Source organism: Ranitomeya imitator, chromosome 2, assembly GCF_032444005.1.
Source record: "Ranitomeya imitator isolate aRanImi1 chromosome 2, aRanImi1.pri, whole genome shotgun sequence".
Lineage (NCBI taxonomy): Eukaryota > Metazoa > Chordata > Amphibia > Anura > Dendrobatidae > Ranitomeya > Ranitomeya imitator.
This window is the reverse complement of record NC_091283.1, coordinates 790021214-790040608: the sequence shown is the minus strand read 5'-3', so window position 1 is coordinate 790040608 and position 19395 is coordinate 790021214. Positions and strand designations below refer to the sequence as shown.

At 46.0% G+C, this 19395-nt stretch overlaps 1 long non-coding RNA gene across 1 annotated transcript; it reads right to left on the bottom strand.

Moving 5' to 3' along the window:
- Positions 1–1868: 1868 nt before the first annotated feature.
- Positions 1869–19386, bottom strand: LOC138667784 (uncharacterized). Its single transcript, XR_011318938.1, has 3 exons — positions 18883–19386; positions 2209–2674; positions 1869–2115 (listed from the first exon to the last, which is right to left on the bottom strand). It is a non-coding gene; the product is annotated as an uncharacterized lncRNA (long non-coding RNA).
- Between the last annotated feature and the right edge of the window lie 9 nt (positions 19387–19395).

The window sequence follows — 19395 nt, the reverse complement described above, 5'->3', positions numbered from 1 at the left end:
AGATAAGTTCCTAAGGGGGTCTACTTTCCAAAATGGTGTCACTTGTGGGGGGTTTCTACTGTTTAGGTACATTAGGGGCTCTGCAAACGCAATGTGACACCTGCAGACCATTCCATCTAAGTCTGCATTCAAATGGCATTCCTTCCCTTCTGAGCCCTCCCATGTGCCCAAACAGTGGTTCCCCCCACATATGGTGTATCATCGCACTCAGGACAAATTGGGAAACAAATTTTGGGGTCCAATTTCTCCTGTTATCCTCAGGAAAATACAAAACTGGGGGCTAAAAAAATAATTTTTGTGGGAAAAAAAATTTATTTTATTTTTACGGCTCTGCATTATAAACTTCTGTGAAGCACTTGGTGGGTCAAAGTGCTCACCACACCTCTAGATAAGTTCCTTAGGGGGTCTACTTTCCAAAATGGTGTCATTTGTGGGGGGTTTCAATATTTAGGCACATCAGTGGCTCTTCAAACGCAACATGGCCTCCCATCTCAATTCCTGTCAATTTTGCTTTGAAAAGTCAAACGGCGCTCCTTCCCTTCCGAGCTCTCCCATCCGCCCAAACAGTGGTTTACCCCCACATATGGGGTATCAGCGTACTCAGGACAAATTGTACAACAACTTTTGGGGTCCTATTTCTTCTCTTACCCTTGGGAAAATAAAAAATTGGGGGCAAAAAGATAAGTTTTGTGAAAAAATATGATTTTTTATTTTTACGGTTCTACATTATAAACTTCTGTGAAGCACTTGGTGGGTCAAAGTGCTCACCACACCTCTAGATAAGTTCCTTAGGGGGTCTACTTTCTAAAATGGTGTCACTTGTGGGGGGTTTCAATGTTTAGGCACATCAGTGGCTCTTCAAACGCAACATGACGTCCCATCTCAATTCCTGTCAATTTTGCATTGAAAAGTCAAACGGCGCTCCTTCCCTTCCGAGCTCTCCCATCCGCCCAAACAGTGGTTTACCCCCACATATGGGCTATCAGCGTACTCAGGACAAATTGTACAACAACTTTTGGGGTCCAATTTCTTCTCTTACCCTTGGGAAAATAAAAAATTGGGGGCGAAAAGATAATTTTTGTGAAAAAATATGATTTTTTATTTTTACGGTTCTACATTATAAACTTCTGTGAAGCACTTGTTGGGTCAAAGTGCTCACCACACCTCTAGATAAGTTCCTTAGGGGGTCTACTTTCCAAAATGGCGTCACTTGTGGGGGGTTTCAATGTTTAGCCACATCAGGGGCTCTCCAAACGAAACATGGCGTCCCATCTCAATTCCAGTCAATTTTGCATTGAAAAGTCAAATGGCACTCCTTCGCTTCCGAGCTCTGCCATGCGCCCAAACAGTGGTTTACCCCCACATGTATGGGTATTGGCATACTCAGGACAAATTGTACAACAATGTTTGGGGTCCATTTTCTCCTGTTACCCTTGGTAAAATAAAACAAATTGGAGCTGAATTAAATTTTTTGTGAAAAAAAGTTAAATGTTCATTTTTATTTAAACATTCAAAAAATTCCTGTGAAGCACCAGAAGGGTTAATAAACTTCTTGAATATGGTTTTGAGCACCTTGAGGGGTGCAGTTTTTAGAATGGTGTCACACTTGGGTATTTTCTATCATATAGACCCCTCAAAATGACTTCAAATGAGATGTGGTCCCTAAAATAAAATGGTGTTGTAGAAATGAGAAATTGCTGGTCAACTTTTAACCCTTATAACTCCCTAACAAAAAAAAATTTTGGTTCCAAAATTGTGCTGATGTAAAGTAGACATGTGGGAAATGTTACTTATTAAGTATTTTGTGTGACATATCTCTGTGATTTAATTGCATAAAAATTCAAAGTTGGAAAATTGCGAAATTTTCATAATTTTCGCCAAATTTCCGTTTTTTTCACAAATAAACGCAGGTACTATCAAAGAATTTTTACCATTGTCATGAAGTACAATATGTCACGAGAAAACATTGTCAGAATCACCAGGATCCATTGAAGCGTTCCAGAGTTATAACCTCATAAAGGGACAGTGGTCAGAATTATAAAAATTGGCCCGGTCATTAACGTGCAAACCACCCTTGGGGGTAAAGGGGTTAAGGTCTCTCCGGTAGCCAGGAATCTGCCAAACAGAAAATGGTAAAAAAAAAGTCAGTACATGGCTGTTATAACAATAGTAAAAACGTTTATGTGTTTATTTGTCAAAATTACGTACCTCAAGGTCACCAACAGATGTTCCTCAGCAGGAATAGCTTGACATAGTTGTGTGTCCTGCCTGGTGACGGATCCTCGGACACGTTGCAGCAATTCATCGAAGCTCTTTTCCGACATCCTCGTGTATTCGAAAAACGTATCCGGGTTTTCACGCAGCTCGGTGTACAATGAGTGGTAGGCTCCACGGCTCTCTCGGACTTCAACGATGGGGTGTTGCCAGTAGCGATGATGACATCATCTCCGTCTGGCTCTTCTTTCTTCTTCACAAGCCACATCAAAGGCAAAAGCCAATTTCAATTCCAAATCCAGATTATGATAGAAGCTCTCTATGCCAAGATCCATCTTGCAGCAGGGTACAGCAGCAAGACATGAGGAATACATCTGTGTAGGGTGTATATATGCAGAATCCCCATGAGACACGGCCATTGGGTGTGGCATTTGTCAAGGAAATTACCCTGGAACAGCACCTGCCGCATACCAAAATTCATTAAAAATTCAAACACATTCGCAGAAAAATGCAAACATGCACATGCAGTGATTTTTTTGGCGTCATGCGTAAGTTCATGCGGATAAAAAACGCAGCGTATCCATGCATTTGAAAGCGCTTTGACATGTGTTTGCGTATGCAGATGATACACTGCGCAGAGACGCTAATGTGAACTTACCCTAAAACAGAGTGTCAAAACGGAAATGTGAACATAGCCTTAAATATAGTTTCTACATGGAAATACATAATTACTTGTCACACAAATACACTTACAGTATTCAGTAATGTCACTTGCATGCCTGTGACTGCTAATTCCCTGCTCCTACTGTGCATGCCAGTGTTCAAGCTGCATGCAAATGATGAGAGTTGTCAGAGCAACATAGGAACAGATAAGAAAGGATTGGAGGTGTTAGAGAAGGTGAATATACTATAGTTTTTTTTTTACTTTAGAGAAAACAGGTGAAAAAAAAACTTTAAACGGAATCTGTGAGCAGGATGTCACACCTCAAACTGATATGTTTTTTCAAAAACAAGTCCAGTAATAAATTTACATGGCCAGTCTGTCCCTCCATTACTGAGAATTCAGCATTTGAATTGATATGTAAATGACTAGGGTAGATCTGAATCCTGTCACGCCGCTGCTGCCGCCGCCGCTCGCCGCGTCCTCTCATACTTACCTGTCCTCGGCGTCCCGGCGCGGCAGCGTTTCCCTTTCGGCGTCCGCTCCCGCCCCCTGCTGCTCGTCGAGTGCGCGCACACGCCAGGTTCAGTTCTGCGCGTGCGCACTTCTAGCTTCCCTCCTGCGCTTCCTGCTCTGTTCTCTCTATCATCCTGGAGGACTCTCACCTGGAGCTAATGCGCAGCGCTGCTATATATACCCGCCTCTTCCTCTCTCCTGTGCCTATGGTCGTTTGTGTATTCTATTGCCCTAGGCTGCCCATGGTCTCTGTGCATTTTTCGTGCTCTCTGACTTTTGGTTTCTTTCTCCGTTTCTCCAGCGCCCCGTCCGTTCCTGTGTTCCTGCCTTGTTCCTGCCAGTCTCTCCATCTATCCTGTACCCCGTCCGTTCCTGTGTTCCTGCCAGTCTCTCCGTCTCTTCAGTATCCCGTCCGTTCCTGTGTTCCTGCCAGCCCCTACGTCCGCAGTATCCTGCTGAGTCCTGAATCCCTGTGGTTTACCTGTCAGCTCCTGTGTCTCTGTGGCACTCCTGCCAGTTTCTGTGTCCTTGCATCTCCTGTGTTTCCTATTGGGTCCTAGCCACTGTCACTCCCATCAGCCTAGCGTTCCTTCTTTTCCGTCCTGGCCCCCCAGCTCCCGTGGCAATAGTCCCTCACGGGCCTTCCCCTAACTCTCCCTGTATAGGGGCTGGTCCATCTGGTCAGTTCGTCCGTGAGGGGTTCGTTGCCGCGGTCCAGAGGGTCCACTTTTTCCATGCTTTAGCGTCACAGTACCATAGGCCATGGACCCCGCTGGTGTCTCTGCTACTCAGAAAGAGTTGCTTTTTTTGCAGGAGAACCAAACCAGGACCATGTCTTTTCTAAAGAATATGGAGTCTCGCTTAGCAGCTTTACAGTCCAGGCAACGCCTCTCAGTTGGCTGCTCTTCAGCAGGAGCTTAGCCAACAACGGGACACTCAGTCTCATATTTTGAATTTTATGGCCTCTGTGGATTCTCAGCTTCTGTCCCTCCAGGGTGCCACCTCTGTTCCTCCGCAGCCCTCGCCCCGCGTTGCTAGGCCTCCTCGGTATAGTGCAGATCCAAAGTTATGCCGCGGCTTCCTAAATCAGTGCCAATTGCATTTCGAATTGTCGCCACTACTTTACCCCACCGATCGAGCTAAGGTAGCCTTTGTGGTGTCCCATTTGGAGGGTGAGGCTTTGGCGTGAGTTAATCCCCTCTGGGAGCGAGACGATCCTTTGGTCACCCAACTTAACTCTTTCTTAGATACCTGTTGTGAATTCAGCTTTTGGGCTCCCTCCAGTGGTTGTAGAGGGTAATGCAGTTATGCCTGGACTGCAGGAGTGGACAGGTGTATCTACTAATTGCAAAACTGACTGGGGTATATAGCTTTGCAGGATCCTTTATTCAGTGCCAGTTGTCCATTGTTCTTGAAGGATTCACTTCCCTGCTGGTCTCTTCAGTTTGCTGTGTTTTTCTACAAAGATAAGTCCTGGCTTTGTTTTTGCTGTGGACCTTATAGTTCTGTGCATTTTCATGTTTTTGTCTTGTCCAGCTTAGTTTGTGAAGGATTTTTTGCAGCCTAGCTTTTCTCTGGAGATGCAGATATAACCCCCATGTCTTTAGTCAGATGTGGTGATTCGTATTTTCTGCGGTGGATATTTTCTAGTGTTTTTATACTGACCGCATAGTACTCTGTTCTATTCTTTCTTTTTAGCTAGTATGGCCTCCTATGCTAAAATCTGATTTCATATCTGCATATGTTATTTCCCTCTCCTCTCACAGTCAATATTTGTGGGGGGCTATCTATCCTTTGGGGATTTTCTCCGAGGCAAGATAGGTTTCCTGTTTCTGTCTTTAGGGGTAGTTAGATCTTAGGCTGTGCCGAGGGGTCTAGGGAGTGTTAGGTACCCCCCACGGCTACTTCTAGTTGCGCTGCTAGGTTAAGGGTTTGCGGTCAGTACAGGGACCACCTTCTCCAGAGTCCGTCTCATGCTGCTCCTAGGCCACCAGATCATAACAGTACAACTGGCCCCCCAAAGGAGTTAAACGCATCTCAGAAGAAGGGAAGGAAAGTGCTGAGCCATTTTTTTTCTGTAGTCTGTTGTGTCTTTCCTTTCCTCTTTACCTCTGGGTGGCTACGGAGTCTAGTATTAACATGAATGTTCAGGAGTTAGTTTCTCGGGTGGATCAGCTTGCTGCTAGGGTACAGGGTATTTCAGATTTCATTGTTCAGACTCCTGCCTTAGAACCTAAGATTCCCACTCCTGATTTATTCTTTGGTGACAGATCCAAATTTTTGAGTTTCAAAAATAACTGTAAACTGTTTTTTGCATTAAGACCGCGGTCTTCTGGTGATCCTATTCAGCAGGTTAAAATCATCATATCTCTGCTGCGTGGTGACCCACAGGATTGGGCATTTTCCCTGGAATCTGGCAATTCTGCTTTGCTTAATGTTGATTCGTTCTTTCAGGCATTGGGGTTGTTGTATGATGAGCCTAATTCTGTGGATCAGGCTGAGAAAATCTTATTAGCCCTGTGTCAAGGTCAAGAAGCGGCAGAATTGTATTGCCAGAAATTTAGAAAATGGTCTGTACTGACTAAATGGAATGAGGATGCCTTGGCGGCAATTTTCAGAAAGGGTCTTTCTGAATCCGTTAAAGATGTTATGTTGGGGTTCCCCACGCCTGCTGGTCTGAGTAATTCTATGTCTCTGGCCATTCAGATTGATCGGCGCTTGCGCGAGCGCAGAGTTGTGCACACTGTGGCGTTGTCCTCTGAGCGGAGCCCTGAGCCTATGCAGTGTGATAGGATTTTGTCTAGAGCTGAACGTCAAACATTCAGGCGTCAGAATAGGTTATGTTTTTACTGCGGCGATTCTGCTCATGTTATTTCTGATTGCCCTAAGCGTACTAAGAGAAACGCTAGTTCTGTTGCCATCAGTACTAAACAACCTAAATTTCTGTTATCTGTGACCTTGATCTGCTCATTATCATCATTTTCTGTCATGGCATTTGTGGATTCAGGCGCCGCTTTGAACTTAATGGACTTAGGGTATGTTCACACGTTCCTGATTTCCATCCTTTTTTTTTCAGGACTGTTTTTTTAAAAACTGCAGCTCTTGGCAGAAAACGCAGGTCCTTTTTTTGGTCCTTTTTTGATGCGTTTTTTGATGCAGTTTTCTAGCCAGAGTCTGTGTGTTTTCTAGGAATTTTTTTTAGGGTTAAAATGGCTGAAAATACCCTAACCCTACCCCTACCCCTAACCCTATTCTAACCTTAGTGAAAAAAAAAAAAAATTCTTTATTTTTTTATTGTCCCTACCTATGGGGGTGACAAAGGGGGGGGGGTCATTTACTATTTTTTTTATTTTGATCACTGAGATAGGTTATATCTCAGTGATCAAAATGCACTTTGTAACGAATCTGCCGGCCGGCAGATTCGGCGCGCGCACTGCGCATGCGCCCACCATTTTGCAAGATGGCGGCGCCCAGGGAGAAGACGGCCGGACGGACAACGGGACCGGGTAAGTATAAGGGGGGGAGATGGGGGCACGGGGGGGGGGGGCGTCGGAGCACGGGGGGTGGCATCGGAGCATGGGGGGGTGGGATTGGGGCACGGGGGGGCAGCCACACTGCAGCGGTTCTGCACCACAAACCGCAGTAAAACCCGCAGATATTTTTTTCATCTGCGGGTTTTACTGCGGCTTTCACCTCACAATGGAGGTCTATGGGTGCAGAACCGCTGCTGTTTTACAAAAAGAAGTGACATGGTACTTCTTTTTTACCGCAGCTAATCAGTGCGGTTTTTTTTTTTTTCAATTCAGGACCATGTGCACAGTGGGTCCTGTTTTCCATAGGGTACAGTGTACTGTACCCTGCATGGAAAACAGCCGCGGAACCGCAGCGGAAAAACCGCTGCGTTTCCACGGTAAAAAACGCACTGTGTGAACATGGCCTTAGAATTTGCCAGACGTTGTGGTTTTCCCTTGCAGCCTTTGCAGAACCCTATTCCTTTGAGGGGCATTGATGCTACACCGTTGGCTAAAAATAAACCTCAGGTGTGGACACAGCTGACCATGCGCATGGCGCCAGCCCATCAGGAAGATTGTCGTTTTCTGGTGTTGCATAATTTGCATGATGATATTGTGCTGGGTTTTCCATGGTTGCAGCTACATAATCCGGTGTTAGATTGGAAATCCATGTCTGTGACTAGTTGGGGTTGTCAGGGGGTTCATGATCAGGTTTCTTTGATGTCAATTTCCTCTTCCCCCTCTTCTGAAGTTCCTGAGTTCTTGTCTGACTTCCAGGATGTATTCGATGAGCCCAAATCCAGTTCCCTTCCACCGCATAGGGACTGTGATTGTGCTATTGACTTGATTCCAGGTTGTAAGTTCCCCAAGAGTCGACTTTTCAACCTGTCTGTGCCTGAACATACCGCCATGCGGAGCTATATTAAGGAGTCTTTGGAGAAAGGGCATATTCGGCCATCTTCTTCACCGTTGGGAGCGGGGTTCTTTTTTGTTGCCAAGAAAGATGGCTCCTTGAGACCCTGTATTGATTATTGCCTCTTGAATAAGATCACGGTTAAATTTCAATACCCCTTGCCTTTGCTTACTGATTTGTTTGCTAGGATTGGGGGGTCTAGCTGGTTTACTAAGATTGACCTTCGAGGGGCATATAATCTTATTCGTATCAAGCAGGGTGACGAATGGAAAACTGCATTTAATATGCCCGAAGGCCATTTTGAATACCTTGTGATGCCATTCGGACTCTCTAATGCCCCATCTGTGTTCCAATCCTTCATGCATGATATCTTTCGGAGTTATCTTGATAAATTCATGGTTATATATTTGGATGATATTTTGATTTTTTCCAATGATTGGGAGTCTCATGTGAAACAGGTCAGGATGGTATTTCAGATCCTCCGTAATAATGCTTTATTTGTGAAGGGGTCAAAGTGCCTCTTTGGAGTGCAGAAGGTTTCTTTTTTGGGTTTCATTTTTTCTCCCTCATCTATAGAAATGGATTCGGTTAAGGTTCAGGCCATTTATGATTGGATTCAGCCCACATCTGTGAAGAGCCTTCAGAAATTCTTGGGCTTTGCTAATTTTTATCGTCATTTCATTGCCAACTTCTCCAGTGTGGTTAAACCTCTAACCGATTTGACCAAGAAAGGCGCTGATGTGACGAATTGGTCCTCCGCGGCTGTTTCTGCCTTTCAGGAGCTTAAACGCCGATTTACTTCTGCCCCTGTGTTGCGTCAGCCAGATGTTTCTCTTCCATTTCAGGTTGAGGTTGACGCGTCTGAGATTGGGGAAGGGGCCGTTTTGTCTCAGAGGAATTCTGATGGTTCCTTGATGAAACCGTGTGCCTTCTTTTCTCGGAAGTTTTTGCCTGCGGAACGCAATTATGATGTCGGCAATCGGGAGTTGTTGGCTATGAAGTGGGCATTTGAGGAGTGGCGTCATTGGCTTGAGGGGGCCAAGCACCGTATTGTGGTCCTGACCGATCATAAGAATCTGATTTACCTCGAGTCTGCCAAACGGCTGAATCCTAGACAGGCTCGATGGTCCCTGTTTTTCTCCTGTTTTGATTTTGTGGTCTCGTACATTCCTGGTACTAAGAATGTTAAGGCGGATGCCCTCTCTAAGAGTTTTTTTCCTGATTCCCCTGGGGTTCTTGGGCCGGTCGGCATTTTGAAGGAAGGGGTGATTCTTTCTGCCATCTCCCCTGATTTGCGACGGGTTCTTCAGGAATTTCAGGCTGATAAGCCTGACCGCTGTCCTGTGGGGAAACTGTTTGTTCCTGATAGATGGACTAGTAAAGTGATTTCTGAGGTTCATTGTTCTGTGTTGGCTGGCCATCCTGGGATTTTTGGTACCAGAGATTTGGTTAGTAGGTCCTTTTGGTGGCCTTCTTTGTCACGGGATGTGCGTTCTTTTGTGCAGTCCTGTGGGATTTGTGCGCGGGCTAAGCCTTGCTGTTCCCGCACTAGTGGGTTGCTTTTGCCATTGCCGGTCCCTGAGAGACCTTGGATGCATATTTCGATGGATTTTATTTCCGATCTTCCTGTTTCCCAAAGAATGTCTGTTATCTGGGTTGTCTGTGACCGATTTTCTAAGATGGTTCATTTGGTGCCTTTGCCTAAATTGCCTTCTTCTTCTGATTTGGTTCCGTTGTTTTTTCAGCATGTGGTACGTTTGCATGGTATTCCGGAGAATATTGTGTCCGACAGAGGTTCCCAGTTTGTTTCTAGGTTTTGGCGGGCCTTTTGTGCCAAGCTGGGCATTGATTTGTCTTTTTCCTCTGCATTTCATCCTCAGACAAATGGCCAGACTGAGTGAACTAATCAGACCTTGGAGACCTATTTGAGATGCTTTGTGTCTGCTGATCAGGATGATTGGGTGTCTTTCTTGCCGTTGGCCGAGTTTGCCCTTAATAATCGGGCTAGTTCGGCTACTTTGGTTTCGCTTTTTTTTGTAATTTTGGTTTTCATCCCCATTTTTCTTCTGGGCAGGTTGAGCCTTCTGATCTTCCTGGTGTGGATTCTGTGGTCGACAGGTTGCAGCAGATTTGGGCTTATGTGGTGGACAATTTGGTGCTGTCTCAGGAGGAGGCTCAGCGTTTTGCTAACCGTCGTCGGTGTGTTGGTTCCCGGCTTCGGGTTGGTGATCTGGTTTGGTTATCTTCACGTCATGTTCCTATGAAGGTTTCTTCCCCTAAGTTTAAGCCTCGATTTATTGGTCCTTATAGGATTTCTGAGATTATTAATCCGGTGTCCTTTCGCCTGGCGCTTCCGGCCTCTTTTGCTATTCATAATGTCTTCCATAGATCTTTGTTGCGGAAATATGTGGAGCCCGTTGTTCCCTCTGTTGATCCTCCGGCCCCTGTAATGGTCGATGGGGAGTTGGAATATGTTGTTGAGAAGATTTTGGATTCCCGTTTTTCGAGGCGGAAGCTTCAGTACCTTGTCAAGTGGAAGGGTTATGGCCAGTAGGATAATTCTTGGGTTTCTGCCTCTGATGTCCATGCCGTTGATTTGGTTCGTGCCTTTCATCGGGCTCATCCTGATCGGCCTGGGGGCTCTGGTGAGGGTTCTGTGACCCCTCCTCAAGGGGGGGTACTGTTGTGAATTCAGCTTTTGGGCTCCCTCCGGTGGTTGTAGAGGGTAATACAGTTGTGCCTGGACTGCAGGAGTGGACAGGTGTATCTACTAATTGCAAAACTGACTGGGGTATATAGCTTTGCAGGATCCTTTAGTCAGTGCCAGTTGTCCATTGTTCTTGAAGGATTCACTTCCCTGCTGGTCTCTTCAGTTTGCTGTGTTTTTCTACAAAGATAAGTCCTGGCTTTGTTTTTGCTGTCCACCTGCAGTGGACCTTAAAGTTCTGTGCATTTTCATGTTTTTGTCTTGTCCAGCTTAGTCTGTGAAGGATTTTTTGCAGCCTAGCTTTTCCCTGGAGATGCAGATATACCCCCCATGTCTTTAGTCAGATGTGGTGATTCGTATTTTCTGCGGTGGATATTTTCTAGTGTTTTTATACTGACCGCATAGTACTCTGTTCTATTTTTTCTTTTTAGCTAGTATGGCCTCCTATGCTAAAATCTGATTTCATATCTGCATATGTTATTTCCCTCTCCTCTCACAGTCAATATTTGCGGGGGGCTATCTATCCTTTGGGGATTTTCTCTGAGGCAAGATAGGTTTCCTGTTTCTGTCTTTAGGTGTAGTTAGATCTTAGGCTGTGCCGAGGGGTCTAGGGAGTGTTAGGTACCCCCCACGGCTACTTCTAGTAGCGCTGCTAGGTTCAGGGTTTGCGGTCAGTACAGGGACCACCTTCTCCAGAGTCCGTCTCATGCTGCTCCTAGGCCACCAGATCATAACAGATACCATTTGCAAGGTATTTGATGATCCTGGTCGGTTGGTTTCTACCACTGAGTCCCTCTTCAACCTTCACCAGGGTACTCTTTCCGTAGCCCAGTACGCCATTCGTTTCCGGACGTTGTCCTCTGATTTAGGCTGGAACAACGAGGCTTTCGTTGGCACGTTTTGGCGTGGTTTGTTCTCTCGGATTAAGGACGAGCTAGGAAGACGGGATACTCCTACCGCCTTGGATGAACTTATCTCCTTTGCGATACGCATAGACTTGCACTTCCAGGAGCGCTCTCGTGAGATTGTCAGAGAGAAGAGACCTCTTCATCTGTCAAATACCACACGAGGTGCGTCTTTCTCTCAAGCCGCGTCGACTGTCTCCACCTCTTCTCCTGAACCTATGCAGGTTGATCATCTCAAGTCTGTTGAGCAATGCCGCAAGGAGAGACTCATACAGGGTCTTTGCTTTTATTGCGGCAGTGCCTCTCTTCTACTGCATTCCTGTCCTTTTGAAGCTGGGAAAAGCCTCCACCTAGGTCAGGTAATAGAGGCCTCCCTAGGTAGTTATGATTCCTCTCCACCCCTGATTCTCTCAGTTATTTTGCATTTGGGTTCTTGTAACTATATTGACTCGGGAGGTGCTGGAAATTTTATTCAACTAGAGGTTGTTAACAAACTTGGAATTCCTGTTAGACCCTTAGAAACTCCTAGACAAATAGCTTCTTTGCGGGAGACCGTCAAACTCGTCACGGAGGAGGTTGATTTTCAGATTGTAGCTCTTCACTGTGAGAAATTGGCTTTTTTTTGTCTTGCCTTCTCTGTCTCAACCTTTTCTTTTGGGGCTTCCCTGGCTCAGAAATCACGAGCCCACTCTGGACTGGCGCACAGGGGACGTTTTACGTTGGGGACAGTCGTGTCTGAATAGATGTCTACTCTCCGTCAAGCCTGCAAGTCTCTATCGGTCTGCTCCGGTCTCTGAGGACATTTCGTTGGCCTATCGCTCCTTTTCGGACGTTTTCAACAAGAAGGAGGTGGAGGTTTTACCACCACATTGTCCGTATGACTGCCCCATAGATCTAGTCCCCGGTTCTACTCCTCCAAGAGGTCGTATTTACCCTCTATCCCCTACCGAGATGCAAGCCATGTCCGAATATGTCCAAGAAAATTTAGCCAGAGGCTTCATGCGAAAGTCTACCTCTCCTGCTTGGTCTGGTTTTTTCTTTGTTAAAAAGGATGGTTCTCTTCGTCCATGCATTGACTACCGAGGCCTCAATAGTATCACGATCAAAAACAAGTATCCTCTCCCTCTCATTCCTGAACATTTTGATCATCTGCGAGGAGCACGAATTTTCACCAAGTTGGATCTCAGAGGAGCCTATAACTTGATTCGTATCCGTTCTGGAGACGGCCATTACGAATATTTGGTGATGCCCTTCGGCTTATGTAATGCACCCGCAGTCTTCCAAGAACTGGTGAATGCTGTCTTTCGGGATTTACTATACTCCTGCGTTGTAGTATACTTGGGATGATATTCTTGTGTTCTCACCAGATCTGTCTTCCCATAGGAAAGATGTCCGGCAAGTACTTCTTCGTCTGAGGGAGAATCGACTATACGCGAAACTTGAAAAGTGCGTTTTTGAGCAGTCTTCTCTACCTTTCTTGGGTTTCATCATTTCTGATGCTGGTCTGCGTATGGATCCAGAAAACGTTTCTGCTCTGCTCAACTGGCCGCATCCACTCAGAGTTAAGGCTATTCAACGTTTCCTGGGATTCGCAAATTACTATCGGCAATTTATTACTCATTTTTCCTCTTTATCTGCTCCCATCTCTGCTATGATTCGTAAGGGTGCTAACCCTCATCAATGGTCTATTGAGGCTGAAGAGGCTTTTCGATCCCTCAAGCAAGCTTTTTCCTCCGCTTCAATACTTCAACGTCCTGTAGCCAACAAACCCGTTATCCTGGAGGTTGATGCTTCTGCTATCGGAGCTGGAGCTGTGCTCTCTCAAAGATCCTCTTCTGGTCATCTTGTGTCCTGTGGCTTTTTCTCCAAGATCTTCTCTTCCTCTGAGAAAAATTATTCCATCGGAGACAAGGAACTTTTGGCCTTCAGATTGGCACTGGAAGAGTGGCGGTATCTCCTAGAGGGAGCCTTACATCGTTTAGTAAATTACACAGATCACAAGAACTTGGCATACATTCGTTCTGCTCATACTGTAGATTAAATCCTCGGCAGGCCAGGTGGGCCTTGTTCTTCGCTCGGTTGGACTTTGAGCTTCGTTTTCAGCCAGGTCATAAAAACTCCAGAGCCGACGCCCTATCCAGGTCGTTCCAGTCAGTGGACATTGTGGAGGAGCCTACGCACATCATCGATCTGGCCAGAGTCATCACGGTAGCTCCAATCTCTCTCTCCCCTTTGCCTCCGGGAAAGACTTTCGTTTCCGAGGGAGATAGGAGACGCATTCTACTTTGGGGTCATGCCTCCAAACTGGCTGGACATGCTGGTTTTAAAAAGACTTTTCATTTGATTTCTCGCTACTATTGGGGGTCAACTTTGTCTAAGGATGTCCGAAGTTTTGTTGCCTCTTGTGCTTCCTGTGCCAAAAATAAGATTCCTAGGCATTTACCTTCTGGGCTTCTACATCCTCTACCAGTGCCTTCCTCTCCGTGGCAACATTTATCTATGGATTTTATAACTGACCTGCCTCGTTCTTCTAGATGCACCGTTATTTTTGTGGTCATGGATCGCTTTTCTAAACTGGCTTATTTCGTTGCTCTTCCTGGTCTACCTTCTGCTCCTGAATTGGCGAAGATTTTCATCCATCCTATTTTTCGTGCTCACGGTCTACCCCAACATATTGTTTCTGACCGAGGAGTCCAGTTCACCGCCCGATTCTGGAGATTGCTCTATAAGTCTATGAACATTTCGCTAGACTATTCTTCATCTTATCATCCACAGTCCAACGGCCAAGTGGAGCGCACTAACCAGACTTTGGTGACCTATCTCCGTCATTTTTCTAATGCCCATCAGAATGATTGGTCTGACTTACTACCGTGGGCCGAATTTTCTTACAATAATCATCCCAGTGAAGCTTCCAACAAGTCTCCATTTTTCATCGTCAATGGTCAACATCCTGGTCTTCCTCTACCGATTCCTCCTGTCTCTACCGTACCAGCGGCTGATCTTTTGTCTAGTGAATTCTCCAGGGTTTGGCAAGAGACCAAGTCCGCTCTTGAGTTAGCTCAACTTAGGATGAAAAGACATGCGGATAAAAGGCGTCTGAATTCTCCTATATACCATCCGGGGCATAAGGTCTGGCTTTCTTCAAAATTTATTCATCTTAAAATCCTTTTGCATAAATTGGGTCCCCCGCTATATAGGTCCTTTTGAGGTGTTGACTCGCATTAATGATGTTTCTTATAAGCTTAAGTTATCCGTCTCTCTTCGCATTCCCAATGCTTTTCATGTGTCTCTCCTTAAGCCTGTAGTTTTTAATCAGTTTCATGCTTCAAAGCAAAATGGACATAGAATGGATCCATAGGCTCAAATATTCGTGAAAACATATATACAGTCTCTCTCTCTCTATGTCAGTGAGACACGGATTATATGTATATATATGGATCCATAGGCTCAAATATTCGTGAAAACATATATACAGTCTCTCTCTCTCTATATGTCAGTGAGACACAGATTATATATATATACATATATATATATATTTAAATTCAAAAGCCGGTAATTTCATTGCTGGCTTTTGCTATCTCCTTACCAAACCTGACAGGATATGAGACATGGTTTTAGATATTAATAGCCTAGAGAGGAGCCATGGTTATTACCCCCCCCCCCCGGCTAAAAACATCTGCCACCACCCAGAAAAGGCACATCTGTAAGATGCGCCTATTCTGGCACTTAGCCACTCTCTTCCCACTCCCCTGTAGCAGTGGGATATGGGGTAATAAAGGGTTAATGTCACCTTGCTATTGTAAGGTGACATTAAGCCTGGTTATTCTTTGCAATAACAAACCTATCCATTATTAATCCAATAGCAATAAAGGGTTAAAAATACACACACATTATGAATAAAGTATTTTAATGAAATAAACACATGGTGTTTTAATATCTTTATTGTACGCTCAATCCACCTGAAGACCCTCGTTCTTCTGAAAAAAAAGGAAAATAAAAAAGCAACAATATCCCATACCTGGAAACACGAACATTTCCACCATATCATACACAATATGTCCCCAACTCCACACGATCAGTAACACAAAAAAAGGGAAACTCTAAATATAAAGAGACCCAATAGCGAATATCTTAAGGAAAGTATACATTTTATTAAACAATTAAAATCCGATAATCCATAGTAGACTAAAGCTAACATCGCCATCGCTAGGCGACGGTGGATCGCCTGCGTTACACGGGCGCTGTAGGAAGTGTCCCTTGTGATGCGGTGACGCCCGCACATGCGCCGATTACGAGCCGACGCTTTCCTTTAGCAGCTCCATTTTTATATGCCAGACGCTACTATATATAGTGACACAAGCGCAACCTAAGCCACGCCGCCTGAAGAAGATCCGCGAAACGCGCGTTAAAATGATTTACTACAGATTAGATATGGCTTCTAATAGCGAGCTTATATTCTTATTATCTACTTGGTATTGCAAATGGGTGCCATATAGTGCGTAATGATCACTATTACTCATGTGGTGGATGTGTACCTTCCTATCCTGCTTGGTTAGCTTTACTCTGCTATGGATTATCGGATTTTAATTGTTTAATAAAATTTATACTTTCCTTAAGATACTGTCTATGGGGTCTCTTTATATTTAGAGTTTCCCTTTTTTTGTGTTAATATCCCATACCTGTCAGCCGTATAGACATGTCCCACGCTGTAAATCCATCTGTAGGAGTTAAATACATTTACAACCAGGAGCCTGCTAATGCAGCCGCTCCGGGCTGTAAAAGACAGGGAAATGAATGGAACACAGGGAAGCTTCGGTGACTTGTGGTGCCGTCATAGAAGCTGCGCCCCCCTGGTGGCATAAACTCATATGATCTGTAGCGTGAGAAAATATTCAGAAAAATTCCCACGCTACAGTTCAAATGAATTTCTGCCACCAGGGGGCGCAGCTTCGCTAAATGGCGTAGCGAGGAAAAGGTGCTCCTCCTTTGCTCCTGATTCTTTCCAGTTTTGTGTGTGCAGCGCCCCAGGGTCTTGGTCGTTGCAGTAATATCATTCTCCTCTGGAGGAGTGATGTTGCGTTTGAAGGCAATCTATATACATAATTGTCTAAGGGTCACTTCTGTCTGTCTGTCTGTCCTTCTGTCACGGTTATTCGTTCGCTGATTGGTCTCGGCAGCTGCCTGTCATGGCTGTCGCGACCAATCAGCGACGGCCACAGTCTGATTAGTCCCTCCCCTACTCCCCTGCACTCACTGCCCGGCGCCCGCTCCATAATCCCCTCCACTCACCGCTCACACAGGGTTAATGGCAGCGGTAACGGCCCGCGGTGTAACGCACTCCGTTACAGCTGCTATTAACCCTGTGTGTCCCCAACTATTTACTATTGATGCTGCCACTGCGGCATCAATAGTAAAAATATCTCATGTTAAAAATAATAAAAAAAACCAAAAAACCTGCTATACTCACCCTCCGCCGCCTTTCTTGCTCCTCTCCACGCTCCCAGGACTGCTCCATTGCAAGCGGCAGCTTCCGCTCCCGTCCCAGGGCTGGTGTGCGGCAAGGACCTGCCGTGATGTCACGGTCGGTCATGTGACCGCGACGTCATCATAGGTCCTGCTCACACCAGCCCTGGGACGGGAGCGGAAGCTGCCGCTTGCAATGGAGCGGTCCCGGGAGCGTGGAGAGGAGCGAGAAAGGCGGCGGAGGGTGAGTATAGCATGGCTTCAACGGGCTATAGGTGAGTATATGTTTATTTTTTTTAAGTCTCTATACTACGTGACTCTGTGCTGGGCAATATACTACGTGACTGGGCAATATACTACGTGGCTGGGCAATATACTACGTGGCTGGGTAATATAGTACGAGACTGGGCAATATACTACGTGGCTGGGCAATATACTACGTGGCTGGGCAATATACTACGTGACTGTGCAATTTACTACGTCACTGGGCAATATACTACGTGGCTGGGCAATATACTACGTGGCTGGGCAATATACTACGTGGCTGGGCAATATGCTACGTGGCTGGACAATATACTACGTCACTGCGCAATATACTACGTGGCTGGACAATATACTATGTGGCTGGACAATATACTACGTCACTGCGTAATATACTACGTGGCTGGACAATATACTATGTGGCTGGGCAATATACTACATGGCTGGGCAATATACTACGTCACTGGGCAATATACTACGTGGCTGGGCAATATACTACGTGGCTGGGCAATATACATGCATGGACATGCATATTCTAGAATACCCGGTGCGTTAGAATCGGGCCACCATCTAGTAAAGGAGTTCACTTTACCAGGTATCACAAACCATTCAACACACTTCACACTCCAGTCCACCAGGGGGAGCTATGCTCCTATTTATTAGGGCACTCTTCACAATTAGGTAAAACTGGTGGTCTGGATAGGAAGTTAGTCAGAAGCTGACTGGGCTTTGCCCAGTGAGTTCCTGTCAGGCAGACAGAGAGGAGAGAGAAACATCGACAGAGTGGTCCCTGACAGGGGTGGGATCCTGTCAGAGGCCTAGACAGAAGGCCACAGAGCTGCGCCTGCCCCACGTGCAGCAGCATCCTAAGAAAGAGACACGAACAGAGAACTGTATTGTAGAGCTTGAGAAACGAAGTAATAGCAAAAGGAGAGGAAACCAGAAGGAGTTCTGCCCTACACAGGTTGCCTCCTTCTGAGGCGCAGGATCCGGTAGCCGGAACACCGAGGGAGCAACAGTCTATGTCTTGCTCCAGATTACCTGCCCGACCTATACCCAGGAGGCACGGTGGCAACTTGTGGGGGTGGGGGCGTGCTAGAGTCCCTGTAAAAAGCCTCAGGCCATCAGTCATATGGGTTGTTCCTATCCATATGGGGGACAGAGAAAGAGACATAACATCTAGAACACCAACAACAGTTGTGAGGACCTTACCGAGAAGCTCAGCAGTAAGGTACTACAACACTCAGGCCCTAGAGGAAGGCTACTGATTTCCACCTGGATAAGGGGACTCTGGATTTGCCTTCAGACCGGCCGGACTCTGCCTGCCCTGTGATCTGGTGCCCTGGACTGTGAACGCTGAAGCCTTCAGTAAAGGTAAAGAGACTGCAACCTTGTGTCCTCGCTCTTCACTGCGCCATCCACCATCTACACAGCGGGAAGCCCTGGGGACACACTTCACCTGTGGGAAGGTATACCATCTAGCTGCCATAACATCACCCCAGCGGACCCCTAAGCAGCGTTGGTCACCCTGACCGAATACCACAGGTGGCGTCTCGAACATTTCCCCTTTTTACAACGGACCTCCTGAGGGCCACGGACCGGGTCAGCCACCGTGACATCCCCCTTAAGAACCGAAGGACCTGGTACCGAGTACCCCACTGCCCTACGGGGGCGATCCATGTGATTTGCACTTTTTTTTTGCTTTGCTCCCAACTCATCATTCTCTTTACCTCTCATTTCTGGTCTTTTCCATCTTCTTCTTTTCTTGCTCTCTGGGTGAAGTTTAGTGATTCCGGATGTTTTTGAGAGATTCTTGATCTGCAAGTTTTTTTTTAAACAAAAAGAAAAAAAAGCAAAGTTGCAAAAAATGAGTGTCCCCGCCGCTGCGGTCCCCTCCCACGGGTGTATTTCTGAGTTTGCGATGGTTATTGATGAAATTTTTGTGATAATTTGCGAAACGAGGAACTTCTGTTTTGCTGAGGATTTGGAAGAAGAGTTAAAGAATTAAAAAAAAGACCTTTTTTGACTTGACGCAAAATTGTGTAAACTTTGAGGCAAAAATCAGCAATGGCTCCCACAGGACAGACAAGGAGAGAGCCCGGACCCCACAGATGATGCCTGGGGTCAATACCCTACTTTGGGGGACCCCTCAGGCTGGGCAGCCCAGTGGCAGCAGCTCTCCTCGCCCCCCGCAGTGACGACCAGCAGCAGCGCCAGTGACAGGCTGCACCGCTGCCCTCGCC